General features: G+C 42.3%; 1 protein-coding gene across 1 annotated transcript in view; it reads left to right on the forward strand.

Moving 5' to 3' along the window:
- The first annotated feature begins 313 nt into the window (after positions 1-313).
- The window catches only part of ESD (esterase D), a 65,623-nt gene continuing 51,018 nt past the window's right edge, over positions 314-14,918 (forward strand). The window contains exon 1 of the mRNA XM_033948777.1: positions 314-536. The gene's annotated coding sequence lies outside the window, so the exon portion shown is untranslated. The remainder of the gene's footprint in view (positions 537-14,918) is intronic.

Consider the following 14,918-nt stretch of genomic DNA (forward strand, 5'->3'; position numbering starts at 1 on the left):
AGAGCGGGATAGAACAAATCAACACAGAGGTTCGCAGTATACTGAAAGTGGCAGCAGCCGTCATAACAGGAATGCACATTGTTCTTAAGGTAGTACTTAGAGGATCTGCAGGGTCTGGCTTTTACACCAACCCAGCAATCACCACAAAGATGGTTTGAAAAACACACTAGGGTAGGTGGTTTAAATTAAAACTAGGGCACCAGAATGAGGCTTGGTATCCGCTAAGCTAGAGGCTATTGGTGCACCAGAATGAGGCTTGGCATGCACAGAGAGCCCTACGGAACACTACTGTACATTGAAGCATGGAATACTTCATTGGTTCAGTAGTGAATGCTAACAAAAAACCGCCCTCTACCCCATAATTTCCCAGACAGTTTTCAAAAATAGCCCAGTTTCCCAAGAAGTGTGCGCAACAGGCAACAATGCAAGCTGTATAGAACAGGACATCGGCTGTCCACGCCCTCAGCCCCTCCCCTCTCTAGCCATACTTCTTTCCACTGCTCCCCATCCCTGTCGTTCGTGAGGATCTGCGACAGGTAAGCGAGTAAGCGTGCCTGTTCTCTTCAGTCTCCCTAACAAGTTGGTGCGTGCGCACCTAGCTGAGCAGTATGGGCGTAGGTGCGCGAGGCTGTGCTCATATATTGGCACGCGGTCCGCTTATGCTGGGCTAGTTATTGCCAGCTCTGAGGCTAGGCCTAAGCGGTGGGCAGTTGTTGATAAGGCACATAGTGAGCACCTCAAGCCCAGCTGGTATTGCAGGCAAAATTTAGTTTCGGGCAAGCAATTTTTTTAAAACTTGTGTTTCAATTAACTTAGGAGTGGGAGTGACTGTACTGTTTTATATCCCCTGGGTGCTTCGGTTTATTGCCCTTGAAGATTATTTCTTGAGTAAGATTTAGGCATCGCCTTTAACGTGTTTGCTGATGTTCTGTCTGTGCAGACTATGGTGCCACCTTATTTAAGTAATTCAACTTATGTGATTAGAAAGGGTTTAAAAAAAAAAAAAAATTCTTTCATGGTAGACTACTTTCAAATATAGTAACAAAGCTTTTGTTTTTTACCTGTTTTGATGTGATGGAGACAAGGTAGTCAAGAAGTGGGTTAGTCCAATAATAAATGTATCTTTTTGGGGTTCCTTTGTTGGCTTTTATTTGAGTGCACGGATATGGGGGATGTTAGGATTTGCTATGCTGTCTTTCTGTAGTATAGGCTAGCCAAAGCTGTTTACAGATTAGCAAGTATAAGCATACATTTTGTCAAACTCTTCTACATTTCTTGGCTATCTTTTGGGAGCTAATTCTCTTTTATTCCAGTCAGAACATAATGAGCAGAAGACATTTTGCCAAAAAATGAGTGAAATGATGATTGTCTGAATGGGAAAGGCAGAAGGAAAATGTTCTGGGCACTCATAAAATTTTCTAGCAGTTTATGATTTCTAGCCCTAAAATTCTGTTGCTGGTCACTTTTTTCATTACCCGTCAACATTTTCTTTCTCCACTGACCTTTTCAGTCTATCACCATAATAAGTTTTATGATTCATTTAGTTTCTGATCATGCTACTTTAGCAAGGGGATATTTACTACTAAGAGATAGTGGTGTAGCTTAATATTGCTCTACTAAGAAGATATTACTCTAACTTACTACTTCAAAGTTTCTGTCCATCCATCCTTATACAGGTTTTGTAAAACATAAGGGACGTCAGGCTTTGTTACTCAAAGATAAATGGAGTTGGTAATGGGAAAAGGTTTGTGCCAGGGGCCTCCTTTCCCCTTTCCAAAATGCCATGGCACAGGAAGGATAGGTGTGCTGCAGCAGTGGAGACTGCAAAGTGGAACTTTTGTCTGTGGAGATGTGCATGCACAGTGTGCTATTGGCTTTATTGAGAAAAGGGTGAAAAAGCGTGACAGGAAAAGCAATAAGGGGAAGGAGGGTAAGTGGGAACGCAAAGAGATTGGAAAGGGGGAAATAATATAGGTGGGAAAACAGGACTGAGAACACATCCCTACACATTTTCTCTAACGCATTGACCCTCTGTGCACACTATACCCCTCAAGGCACACTGACACACACATCCTTGTACAATTCAAGAGAATGCAACATATCCCATTAAGAATTTTTTTTTTTTTTTTTGTAATAGCCTAATTTTAGAGTGCTGTTGGGTACTGTACTAGAATATTTATTTATTGGGATTTATTCACCCAAGACAGTATACAGCAAGTACAAGTCAACATAAAGCTTACGGTTTTATTAACAGAAAAAGATAAAGTCACTACTGGAACATTAAACAGTATACTTTGTACATTCAAAAAACTTGTTTTGTACTTAGAACTCTGCTCAGAGACATGAAGGCTGATTACTCCGCCTCACCCACCAATCATTGCAGTGTTCAAGAAAATGGTTTTTATAAGCTTTTCAAAAAATAAAGTGCTAGCCTTAACAGCTATGCTAACACTGTAAATGCTTCCATAATTTTTGTATTTGTGAAGTATAACTTAACTTTGAATAGTGACTGGGAACCAGTCACTATTCAAAGTTAAGTTATACTTCACAAATACAAAAATTATGGAAGCATTTACAGTGTTAGCATAGCTGTTAAGGCTAACACTGTATGCTAACACTGGTTCCCAGTCACTATTCAAAGTTAAGTTATACTTCACAAATACAAAAATTATGGAAGCATTTACAGTGTTAGCATAGCTGTTAAGGCTAGCACTTTATTTATTGAAAAGCTTATAAAAACCATTTTCTTGAACACTGCAATGATTGGTGGGTGAGGCGGAGTAATCAGCCTTCATGTCTCTGAGCAGAGTTCTAAGTACAAAACAAGTTTTTTGAATGTACAAAGTATACTGTTTAATGTTCCAGTAGTGACTTTATCTTTTTCTATTGACCTCTTTAGTCACTCTATAATACCAACGGTTTGAATTGGTTACCCCTGTATATTTTTTATGATACAGTTTTATTAACAGCAGAACCCCCCCCAAAAAATATAAACATAAATACAATGAATGAGTTAACTCAAAATCTACAAGTTGAAACTTAATAGGACTACAATGAAACTTTGGAAAATATGCTTAACAGCACTGAAATTCAAATGAGAGAGAGAGAAGTATTTTGCTGACATTGTACAGTACAGTATTATGAAAAACCAAATTAGCACACGTCAGAATATTCAACACACAGAGATATGATGCTAATGCTTTGCTACAATACAGTTTATCATATAGCTAAAGGGAAAAGATGGGTGGTAAAGGGTCAGTTGGGATAGTACACTCATTACAATAGGACTCCTGATGAAGGCACCCTAGCCGAAATACGGCCCATATTGAGTCCGTGTTCCACGTTGGTTTTGATTTGTTTTATATCCTATTGATCCACTGGACTTTTTATGATTGGTTGCTAATAAAGTGGGATTGAAGACCAGGTGCACTCTGCTTCTTTTCCTTTTTAGGCTAAATTCAAGGCATGCAGTTCATTCAGTTAAACAAGATATAAGAAACTGATTTATTTAATGTGTGTAGTAAGCTAGTCCTGGTGCAGAATGACTGTATAGTCAATTGTCCTGTGTATTAAAGGCTTGGGTGAAGAGTAGGGTGGTACAAAAAAATTAACACATCTTGTCTGTCCACAAGTCTAATTTTATTCCTTTATATAAAAACTAGTCTTATAGCCCGTTACATTAACGGGTGCTAGAATATGTGTGTGTCTCTCTCTTTATTTCTTTCTCTCTCTCTCCTTAGCCGCTTTCTTTCTTTCTGTCTTTCTTTTTCCTTGGCTGTCCATCACCACCCCTTGCCTGCTCCCCCTGTCCATTCTCCCTTCCTTTTACCTCCCCTGTATCCACCACCACTCCTTCACAGCTCTCCTTATGCAGCAGCAGCCCTTCTCCCTTTGTTTTACCTCCCCCCTGTCCAGCAGCACCTTCCTTCTCCCCCTGTCCAACATTAGGCCTCCGTTCCTTTTCTTCACCCCCCCTGTCCATCAGCACCTCTTTCCTTCTCCCCCTGTTCAGCAGTAGGCGTCCCTTCCTTTTTCTCCCCCCTCCTCCTCCTTATCCCTATGATACACTTACCTTGCTCTGCCCCTGATCAGAGGTTCCCGACAGCCACCCAGTTACACCCATTGGAAAAGTTCCCTCTGCGGCATCCCGCACCCCTCCTGACGCGACTCCCGCTGTCTTTCTTTCTGTCTGTCTGTCTCTGTCCCTGGCCCCCTTTGTCTGTTTGTCTTTTTGTGTATCTCCCTGCCCCTGTGTCTTTCTTCTTTTCTTTCTGTCTCCCTTCCTCCCTCTATCTGTCTGTCCAAAGCAGCATTCCCTCCCCCTTCCATTTCCCTCCCCCCACACCAGTTCCCTGTGCAGCAGCATTAGCGTTTCCTCTACCCCCTTTCCCTTCCCACAGTCGCGACTACAAACACGGTCCCGAGTCCTTTGCCGCCTCCCCCTTCCCTTCCCGCGGGCCCGACTACACATGGCGATTCAAGCAGCGTGTGCAGCAGTCTTCACATGCTGCTTCGGGTCCTTCTACTGGCCTGATTTACTCTGGCACGTCCGGAGCAAATGAGGGCAGTAGAAGGGCCCGAAGCAGCGTGTGAAGACTGCTGCACATGCTGCTTAAATCGCCAGTCGGGCCCGCGGGAAGGGAAGGAGGGGCGGCAAATGACTCGGGTCTCGGGCAGCGGAAAGTTGCTGGGCTCCTCGGTGGGGGTGCTGAACGGCCGCGATCCCTCTCCTCCCAGACCCCTCCCCCCCCCCGGAGGAACGGAGATCGGCGGCTACAGCTGCTGGCTTCGGCGTCTTCTATCCACTGCGGCCAACCCTAGCGGAAACAGGAAGTAGTCAGAGAGGGCGGGCCGCAGTGGACAGAAGACAGCAAAGCCAGCGTTAGCGCGGTGCAGCGCTTTTCTCTTCATTTAAAAGCGGGTGAGCCGGGGAGAAGGAGGAGGTGGTAGTTTTGGCAGTGAGTGAGGGGGGGAGTCGCCGGCTGTGCTGTGTTTTCCCGATCTGTCCGCCGCATACGCACTCTGACCACAGACCTACGGATCACAGATCACGCAGGTCTGAGTGCGCATGCGCGGCTAGCGTTTTATTATATAGGATGAAAAACACACAAAATTTTACTTACTGGTAAACCAAAAGTTTTAGGGGTCACTACACCTCACTTAAAAAAACAACAACCAACTACTGCTAAGCTTAACAGTATATTGTAGTTTTTGTGCACTCTACAAATAATCAATGGTCTGTGACATAAGAGCCACCTTTTATGCAGAAGGAAACTTCTTTCAGTGGCTTCTGTTCATCTTTTGTTAAAGTATTGTATTTTTCAATGAGACATATCCCTTGTTCTGCTGCATCATTAACAGTCAGTTTGGATGCCTGATTCCAAAGTTCCTTGAAAACTGGATCGTCGGTCCACTCTGTTTCTTCAGGAATATTTTCACTTTTGTTGATCCTTCTTCAATCATAAGAACATAAGAACTGCCATCTCCGGATCAGACCCATGGTCCATCGAGTCCGGCGATCCGCACACGCGGAGGCCCAGTCAGGTATACACCTGATGTAGTTTTAGTCACCCATATCCCTCTATGCCTCTCGTAAGGAGATGTGCATCTAATTTGCCTTTGAATCCTAGCACAGTGGATTCCTTAATAACCTCCTTTGGGAGAGCATTCCAGGCATCTACCACTCGCTGTGTAAAGCAGAACTTCCTGGCATTTGTCCTGGACTTGTCCCCCCTTAGCTTCAAACCATGTCCTCTTGTCCGTGTCGCGTTGGACAATGTAAATAATTTATTTTCCTGCTCTATTTTATCGATTCCTTTCAGCATTTTGAACGTCTCGATCATGTCCCCTCGCAGCCTCCTCATCTCAAGGGAGAACCGTCCCAGTTTCTTGAGTCGTTCCTCATATTCCAAGTTCTCCATACCTCTTATTAGCTTTGTTGCTCGTCTCTGCACCCTCTCAAGCAGTTTTATATCCTTCTTTAGGTTGGGAGACCAATGTTGGACACAGTATTCCAAGTGTGGTCCGACCATTGCTCTATAAAGCGGCATTATGACTTTCTCCGATCTACTCGCGATTCCTTTCTTTATCATGCCCAACATTCTGTTTGCTTTCTTTGCTGCTGCCGCGCATTGTGCCGACGGCTTCAGGGTCCTATCTATCAGTACACCCAGGTCCTTTTCTTGTTTGCTCTTACCCAGAGTTGCGCCTGACATTCTATACTCGTGTTCCTTATTCTTACTACCTAAATGCATTACTTTGCATTTCTCCACGTTGAACTTCATCTGCCATTGCTCTGCCCATTTCTCTAACTGATACAAGTCGCTCTGGAGTTCCTCGCTATCCTCCTGCGATCTGATTGCCCGGCATAGCTTTGTGTCGTCTGCAAATTTAATGATCTCACTGGATACTCCTTCTTCCAGGTCATTGATGTAAATATTAAATAGGATCGGCCCAAGAACCGAGCCCTGGGGCACACCACTAGTCACTTTCTCCCAGTCTGAGAACTTCCCATTTATGCCCACTCTCTGCTTTCTGTTTTCCAGCCATTTGCCTATCCACCTGTGTATATCTCCCTCTATACCATGGCTTTGTAGTTTCCTGAGAAGTCTTTCATGTGGAACTTTGTCGAACGCCTTCTGGAAGTCCAAATATATTATGTCCACCGGCATTCCACTATCAATTTGCTTGTTCATGGTCTCAAAAAATTGAAGTAAATTCGTTAAACATGATTTCCCTTTCCTGAACCCATGTTGACTGGGTTTCATCAAGTCGTGTGTATCTAGGTGCCGGACTATGCTATCCTTGATCAGTGCTTCAACCATCTTTCCAGGGACAGACGTAAGGCTCACAGGTCTGTAGTTGCCCGGTTCCCCTCTCGATCCTTTTTTGAAAATTGGCGTGACGTTTGCTATCTTCCAGTCTTCTGGTATCTGTCCAGTTCTGATTGTCAGATTGGCAAGTTTTTGCAATGGCTCTCCGATTTCAACCTTCAATTCCTTTAAAACTCTCAGATGAATTCCATCCGGTCCAGGGGATTTGTCACTTTTAAGTTTGTCGATCTGGTAGTATATCTGGTCCAACTCCACTTCAACTGTGGTGAGGCTGTCTTCTATTACTCCACTAAACATTTTCACTGCTTCTGGTATTTTTGCGTTATCCTCCTCCGTAAAGACGGACGCAAAGAAGGAATTTAGTTTGTCTGCAATTTGTTTATCCTCTTTGATGTACCCTTTTCTTCCCTGGTCGTCCAGGGGTCCCACCTCCTCTTTTGTGGGTTTTTTCCCTTTCACGTATCTAAAGAAGGGTTTGAAGTTTTTGGCCTCTTGCGCTATTTTTTCCTCATAGTCCTTTTTGGCATCCCTCACCGCCTTGTGACATTTCTTCTGATCATCTTTATGTTTTTTCCATGCTTTGGTTGTTTTCATGTGTTTCCATTTTTTGAAAGACTCCTTCTTTTCTTTTATGGCTTCCCTCACCTGTCTGGTAAGCCATGCCGGTTCTCCCTTACCTTTTGTTCTCCCCTCTTTGGAGATCCTCGGAATGTGGAGATTTTGTGCTTCTGTGATAGTATTTTTCAGTAGGGACCATGCCTGGTCTACCGTTTCAAGTTTGTCTACCTTTTTCTTGAGTCGTTTTTTCACCATGGCTCTCATGTGATCGTATTTGCCCTTTTTAAAGTTTAAGGTTTTGGTTAGGGTTTTGGCATGTTTTCTATTCCCGATGTCAAGCTTAAATCTGATCACATTGTGATCGCTCATCCCCAGCGGTACCGTAACTTCTACTTCTTTTGTCGGACCCGTGAGGCCATTTAGTACCAAGTCCAGGGTGGCGTTGCCTCTTGTCGGCTCTTTTACCATTTGTTCCAGGAAGCAATCCCCTAGCGCCTCCAGGAACTTGGCCTCCTTGCCGCAGTTGGAAGTTCCTAGTTTCCAGTCTATCCTCGGGAAATTGAAGTCTCCCAATATTATTACATCGCCCGTCTTGCATTCTTGTTTGATTTCCTCTATCATTTCTGAGTCAGTTTCCTCCGCCTGTCCTGGCGGACGATAGTAAAGGCCAATTTTTGTGTCTGCGCTGTTTTGGCCAAGAATCTTGATCCAGACGGACTCTAGCTTCTCTTTCATTTCCGTTGTAGCCACTTCAACAGATTCTACTCCTTCCTGAACATATAGGGCAATACCTCCACCTTTCTGCCCTACTCGATCTCTTCTATATAGTTTGTATCCCTGTAACACTGTGTCCCATTTGTTTTCTTCATTCCACCATGTTTCTGTTATGCAAATGATTTCCAACTTATCATGTCTTGCTATTGTCTCTAGTTCCCCCATTTTGTTTCCTAGACTTCTAGCATTCGTATACATACATTTGAGTTCTCTTCGTGTTACCTTTTTGGACTTCCTACTCTTTACTGTCTCTACTGTTTCTTTCACGGTTTCCTTAACCGCTCCAGTGTTGTCTCTCTTGTTTGCTGTACGGTCATCCCCTCCTGTGTCTGAGTTGTCCCTTCCTGCCTTGTCTTCTTTATTTGCTGTGAGGTCGTCCCCTCCTGTGTATGAGTAGTAGCCCATGGTAGTAGCCCATGGATCAAGAGATCAAAACATTACTATGTTCTCTATAAGGTCACAGTTTCCATTTCATCTGTAGGCATGAGACATCATGGAATGTCTGGCAACGGTGGATGCTGTAATTTTTCACCATTTGTAGCTTTGTTTCTGGTGAAATTCTGTCATCAGAAAAGGCAAGTGCTGCTAGGTGCTCGGACAGAAACCATAGCTGTCTGGAAATGGCTGAGTGCCTTGTTTGCAGAAGTTTAATTTGTGTAGTTTCTTCAACTTCCTAACGCAAAGAGTCTGCATTGTCGGTGTCCTGGCTTGACCCCGTACCACCATCACTGACTCGCACGCCAATTTATAGCTTTCCAATAAATGTTTGCCTTTGTCATAGCAATGAAAATTGACCAGTCACAGAACATCCAGTCCATGTGGCAGTCTAGCAGTTGACAGCTGACAGACTGACTTCCCAAGGAACCAGTTTTCAGGTGCAGATCGCAAACTAGACAAAACGCCATACAAACTAATTATGCGCAATCGCCTACATACACAACACACAAGCAAACTGCATGCTGGGGTGACCTCTAAATATTATCTAATCAAGTTGAAATTTGACATACGAGTAAGACATAAGTGGATAAAAATAAGCCTTGAGGAGACAAGATTTGACAAGGATGTTTTGGGGGTTTTTTTATTTTTATTTTTTTTTATACTACCGTGGACCACCCTAGGGAAAAGCCAGGATTTCACCTGCTTCCTGAAGTAGAGGTAGTCTGGAGTTGGATGTAGCTCCTCTGGGAGTAAATCTTAGAGCATGGGGACTGCTCCTGAGAAGGCTGGCTGGCAGGTATTGTACTATTGAATGATACGGGGACAAATTTTTCCCCGTCTCCGCAGGAACTCAATTTCCCCATCCCATCCCCACGAGTTTTGTTGCTGTCCCTGCCCCATTCCTGTAAGCTCTGCCTTAGCCTTAACCGTACAAGCCTCGAACACTTATGATCTTAAAGTGTTTGAGGCTTGGGCAGGTGAGGACAGAGCTTGCAGGAATGGGGCAGGGACAGGAAAAGGACTAGCCATGATGGGAAAATAAGTTCCTGGCTCTCAGCCCCTGCCAGTTTACAGAGCCAGTGCACCATGTTCCGTCCCACTGATTCCCCTTCTCAAAAGGCTGAATCCTATAAATGGAGAAAGGGGAAACGCACCATTCATTATAACACACACTAGAAGTGTTTATTTCCAACTTAATTTTCTAACCTTTTATTTGTAGCCTGCCTTTAATATCAACCCTTCAATCATGCTGGTTCTGTTATTTGAAATTCTGCTTTTATATAAAGGCATTTAATATAGTATACTACCTTAAGAGTTCATAATATTCTATTTATCACTGATTGCAGAGGCAGGGTTGTTTATTTTTATAGCAATAAACATTTAATCCCCCCCCTCATAAAGCCGCCCAGTAAGAGCCCTTTAAATCCCTCTAGTCTTCGGGGCAGTTACCGCAGTGGCAGCCGCTAGCACGGCTTTGTTTAAAAAAAAAAAAAAGGGAGGGGAGTTTCTTTGCTGTAGATAAAAAAGTTAAAATACTGCTTATACTGTATAGTTGACACAGAAACACCATTATAGATTTATTATTGATTCTTAAGCTTTTGAGGGTAAAAATTGCCTCATGAATTTCAAAAACACAAAACTTTTCATTCCATCTGCAGTGAAGAACACGTCTTTCATTGATCATAAAATTATAAGAATTCTTAGCTGAGGAGTACATTGATTTTAGACAGGGAAATCACATCTAGTCTAATTTTACTAAAAAGTATATCCTACCATTTTTACATACATTTAATAGTAAATTTTGTGTTTTGGTTATTATACTTAAAGGTAAAAAAACCTAACTTATCTCTAAGCTCATTAAACCTATATTAACCAAATTTTTTAGGCTAGGTATCCTATTTCTATATCTTTTTGGTAGGGGGTCTGGTTTCCTGTTACTGTCACAGTTAAAAGCTCAACAAAACAAGGATGATGACTTCAAAAATTCCACAGACACATAAAGATCCAAAACAAAAAAAAAAAAGGTGGAACTGATATTCTGGATGAAACAAGTTTATTCCAAAGTACAAAGTGCAGTCAATATAATGTACAAATGTCAACAGACAGACAATGTCAATAGACCTAACAACCTCCAAACATACTGTGGAGGTATAGTACATGAAACTATGGCTCAGATTCACTAAAGATAGCGATTCAGTCGCTGTAGGCCGATTCTCTGGCTGATTTTCAAGCAGCAATTGATTCACTATCAAATTTGCATGCAAATGATTTGCATGGTGAGCGATGGAGTTGGTGCAGAGCCCTGACAATAGTGACGAGAAGCGGCCTGCTGTCAGTGCTTCTGCTGTGTTGTTTTTTTAATGGCACAGATATTTTGCGTGTATTACACATGCAAAATATCTGCCCAATAAAAAAAAAATTACCCCCCCACACAAAGTGCATCATCCAAAGAAATGGCAGGAGGGATGCCCGTTCCCTCCTGCCACTCTATGCCCCCCATACAAATATGGCAGGAGGGATGCCCACTCCTACAATCACCCCCCCGGCACGCTGAACTTATATGGCAGGAGGGATGCACACTTCCTCCTGCTGTTGGCTGCCTTCCTCCACCATTGTCCCCCCCACCCGTATCTTTAAGTCGGGAGCAAGAGCGGTGCTCGGTCCCTCCTCCGCTGGCCGCTGTCAGCAATGCGAGCCTTAGACCCCATCCCGGTGCATCATGTGATTCATGGGGAGGGTCCTAAGGCCCTGATTGGCTCAGGCACCTCGGGCTCCTCCCTTGGTAGGGACCTGAGGCGCCTGAGCCAATCAAGGATTTCCTTAGGCTCCTCCCTAAGGAAGTTTCTGACTCAGATGCCTCAGACCCCTCCCAAAGGAGGAGCCTGAGGTGCCTGAGCCAATCAGGGCCTTAGGACCCTCTTCTTCTGCTTTGTGAATCTATCACTGCCTTCTTTTGCATGGCATTTTCCCTCTTTAGCATGCTCGGAAATTGGGTGAGTGCTTCGAGAAGCACATCGGACAGCAGTTTTGTGACTCGGGTCATGGAACACGAACGATCACAAAACCAGTCAAACTGGTTTTGCAACGATCGTTACAGGATTGGTAAGTTTAGTGAATCTGGGCATATATGAGCAATCCGATCAACTTCATCAGGGGCACTCAACACTTTGTTTTGGCTGAAAAAGGGCCTTTCTTAGGAGTCCTGTAACAATATATTTGAAATATGTGACTGATCAAAGTCAAAAATAGTGATGTGTATAAAAATTAAGTAAAAATATGCAAGTGCTCAATAGAGTGTCAAGAAAACAGTGAAATTGTTCTTTAGGTGCTATATTATATAAAGAATCATAAAGGTGGAGCAACAAAAAGCCTCCTGCAAAAAAAGGTGAGAAAATTACCAGAAGTGGGTTCCAAATAATAGTAACAAGTAAAAACTAAATGAGATTGCCCTTTAACCGTGTATGAATCAGAATGTACATACCAATTCTGTGATGCCTACACTGGCTGTTTTACAAAGCCACACTAGCGGCTGCTGCGCAGTAACGGCCCCGAAGCCCATAGAGATTTAAAGGGCTTCGGGGCTGTTGCCACGCAGCAGCCGCTAGTGTGGCTCTGTAAAACAGGCAGTAAGAAGTTATATGGTGCTAAGAAAGCATTCTGCCTAGTAGAGAATATACAGTATACAACAAAGGATGTATAAAATTATATGGATTCCTAGAATGAATCTGCATATTAAAACAATTAAAAGCTCACTTTTCTAATTTTTTTGTAGTTTAGTCCTTACAGTTAACATTATCTCATTAGTTAAGTCTCACAAAAGGACAGTAACTTATAGGTACATTTATTAATACAGAGTTTTAAAAGAATCCAAAAAACACTGAGATTTCCTGCAAGCACCTACTTGAGTACCCATTTGCATGCATGTGTTCTGACTAAACCATCGGCAGTATTTGGTATACAATCATATTATAAAATGAAGAAGACCAGCAAGTGCCCACAAAAAGCCAGGAAAAGCAGAACGACAGTGGGAATGACCACACAGATGGACCAGAACCACTGCAAAAAGACTCTTATTGCTTTCTAAACCTAGTACAGCCCCCAAACAGGTTTTGGCCTCAAAGCCTTCCTCGGGAGTCCTATTGTATGACAAAGAATGCTTTCAAACCCAAATAATGCAAATCAAATTTGAGCATAGTGTGGTACTGTTAAGAACTTTACCGGTAACATTGCATAAGTGAAATTACTTGTGCACGCTTACCACTAACAAGATAAATTTGCTTATTAACTTTTAAGACATATTTTGAAGGCGCCAGCATTTATCAACTGACTCCTTATCCCATATGCTTCTGCAAGATTACTCAGATCCAACGATCAGCATTTATTGGCAGTCCCTTCTCTTAAAATTATTAATACTCACTGTCGGTACATCTTCTCAGTCACGGCGCCACAAACGTGGAATTCTCTTCCAATCCACATAAGAGAAGAATGCTCTTTGGATAGATTTAAGAGCAACTTAAAATGCTTTCTTTTTGAAGATACCTTTGATCTTTAGCTCATCAAGTCAGGCCTTTATCATTTTATTCAACGTTTCTCCTTCCTGCAGAGCTAATCTTCCTTTTGCTCTCTTTTTCTTTCTTTCCAATGGCCTCCTTTCTCTCCGTTTTCTTTGGTCTTCTTACCCATCCTGTTATCCTTCCCCTATCGGTCTTCTTTCCTATACAATATTGTAGTTTGTCCCCTCCTCTCCTTTTGGTACGGTAAGTCCTGTCTGTCTTTTGTACATCTGATAAATTGTACCCCCTGAATGTTGTACATTTTTTTAAATCAATGTTTATCGCTTTGAAGTATGATAAAGCAATTTTATCAAATTTTAAAACTTGAAACTTGATGTGTAGCTATCAAAGCTTAAGCCAGAAAAGCTGCAATGACAGAAGTAACAGGGCAGAGGTGTCCAACCTTGGCCCTTACTAGGTCTGGTTTTCAGGATTTCCCAAATGAATATGATGAGATCTATTTGCATACAATGGAATCAGTACAGGAAGATCTCATGCAAATTCATTGGAGAAATCCTGAAAACCCAACTGGATTGCAGCCCTTGAGGACCGACGTTGGACAACCCAGGGTCAGTGTCTTAGCTATTTGAAGAGACTAAAGTGGGGTGGGGTACAGCCTGGTCCTTAATTGTCTGACAACAGGCAGAAAACCAGGTTAGCAAAATAGTTGCAGGTAATACTCTTTTATTAAATTCTGGTATTAGATAGGTAGCAGATGCCAAAGAATAAAGTAACAAATAAATTGAACAGTGCAAACTTCAAAAGATTATATGTAGGTTTCTTAGGCAATTCAATTAGAGCAGGTTGAAAAAAGCATTTATAGATTATGCCTATGCTTCCATAGAAGCCTACAGCCAGTTTGCCACCTCCTCTCATCTCTCCTACCTCCCCTCAGTCAGTCACTGCTTAGTTCTCACACATCCCACTTACTCTCAGCTGCTCTGCCTAGCTTTCTGAGAACTTGTTGTTTACTTTCTCAAGAGATTGGGAGATGCAAGATCAACAGTCTCTTCTACGCCTCAACACACATTGGGTCCTGCAACATTTTCTAAAGTTCTGTCTGATTATAACTAAAATTATTTATTTTTTTTATTAAAGCAAGCCATAAATAAAACACTATGCACAAAATGTGCAAAAACTCTAACCTTACCATACCAGCACTAGCTCCCAAGACTGAAAGAGCAAAATTTTTATGTGTGAAAAGACAGCACTATAAACATTACTAGGGCTGTAAAGTAGGACTGATAGAGATCTCTACATAGAAACTATATGATAGCAGAATACCACATTTTGTTCACTTGTACAAAACAGACCCTCAACAAATATGAAATAAGAGACCACAGATCGAGAGATACGAAGGAAAAAACCCAACTAGAAATCAAGTCAGATACATTTCAGTTTCTATTTCTCTAGTACTGCTGTAAGATATCGGGGATGCATATTTCCAAAAGCTATCACGATGTAACAAAAAGGGCTGTTGTGGTTTAAACCTCCCTTGAATGCCTCCTATTCCAATGTGATTTATCAGAGATATTTCTCAGGCTCTCAGAGGTGCCACCAACAGTTCAATATACTTTCATATCTATTGGATTTATGCCCCCAATCGTCATCGGGTTCCTGGTATTTTGAAAATGTGATATTTTTTTGTATATTTTCAATAAATAGGTTGAATAAGTTAAATGAATTAAATAGTGAAAATACTTAAATAGTAATGTGCACTTAGCTTGGGTGGTTAGCCATCTCTCTACATCCATATCTTGTC

Source organism: Geotrypetes seraphini, chromosome 6, assembly GCF_902459505.1.
Source record: "Geotrypetes seraphini chromosome 6, aGeoSer1.1, whole genome shotgun sequence".
NCBI classification, from domain to species: Eukaryota; Metazoa; Chordata; class Amphibia; order Gymnophiona; family Dermophiidae; genus Geotrypetes; species Geotrypetes seraphini.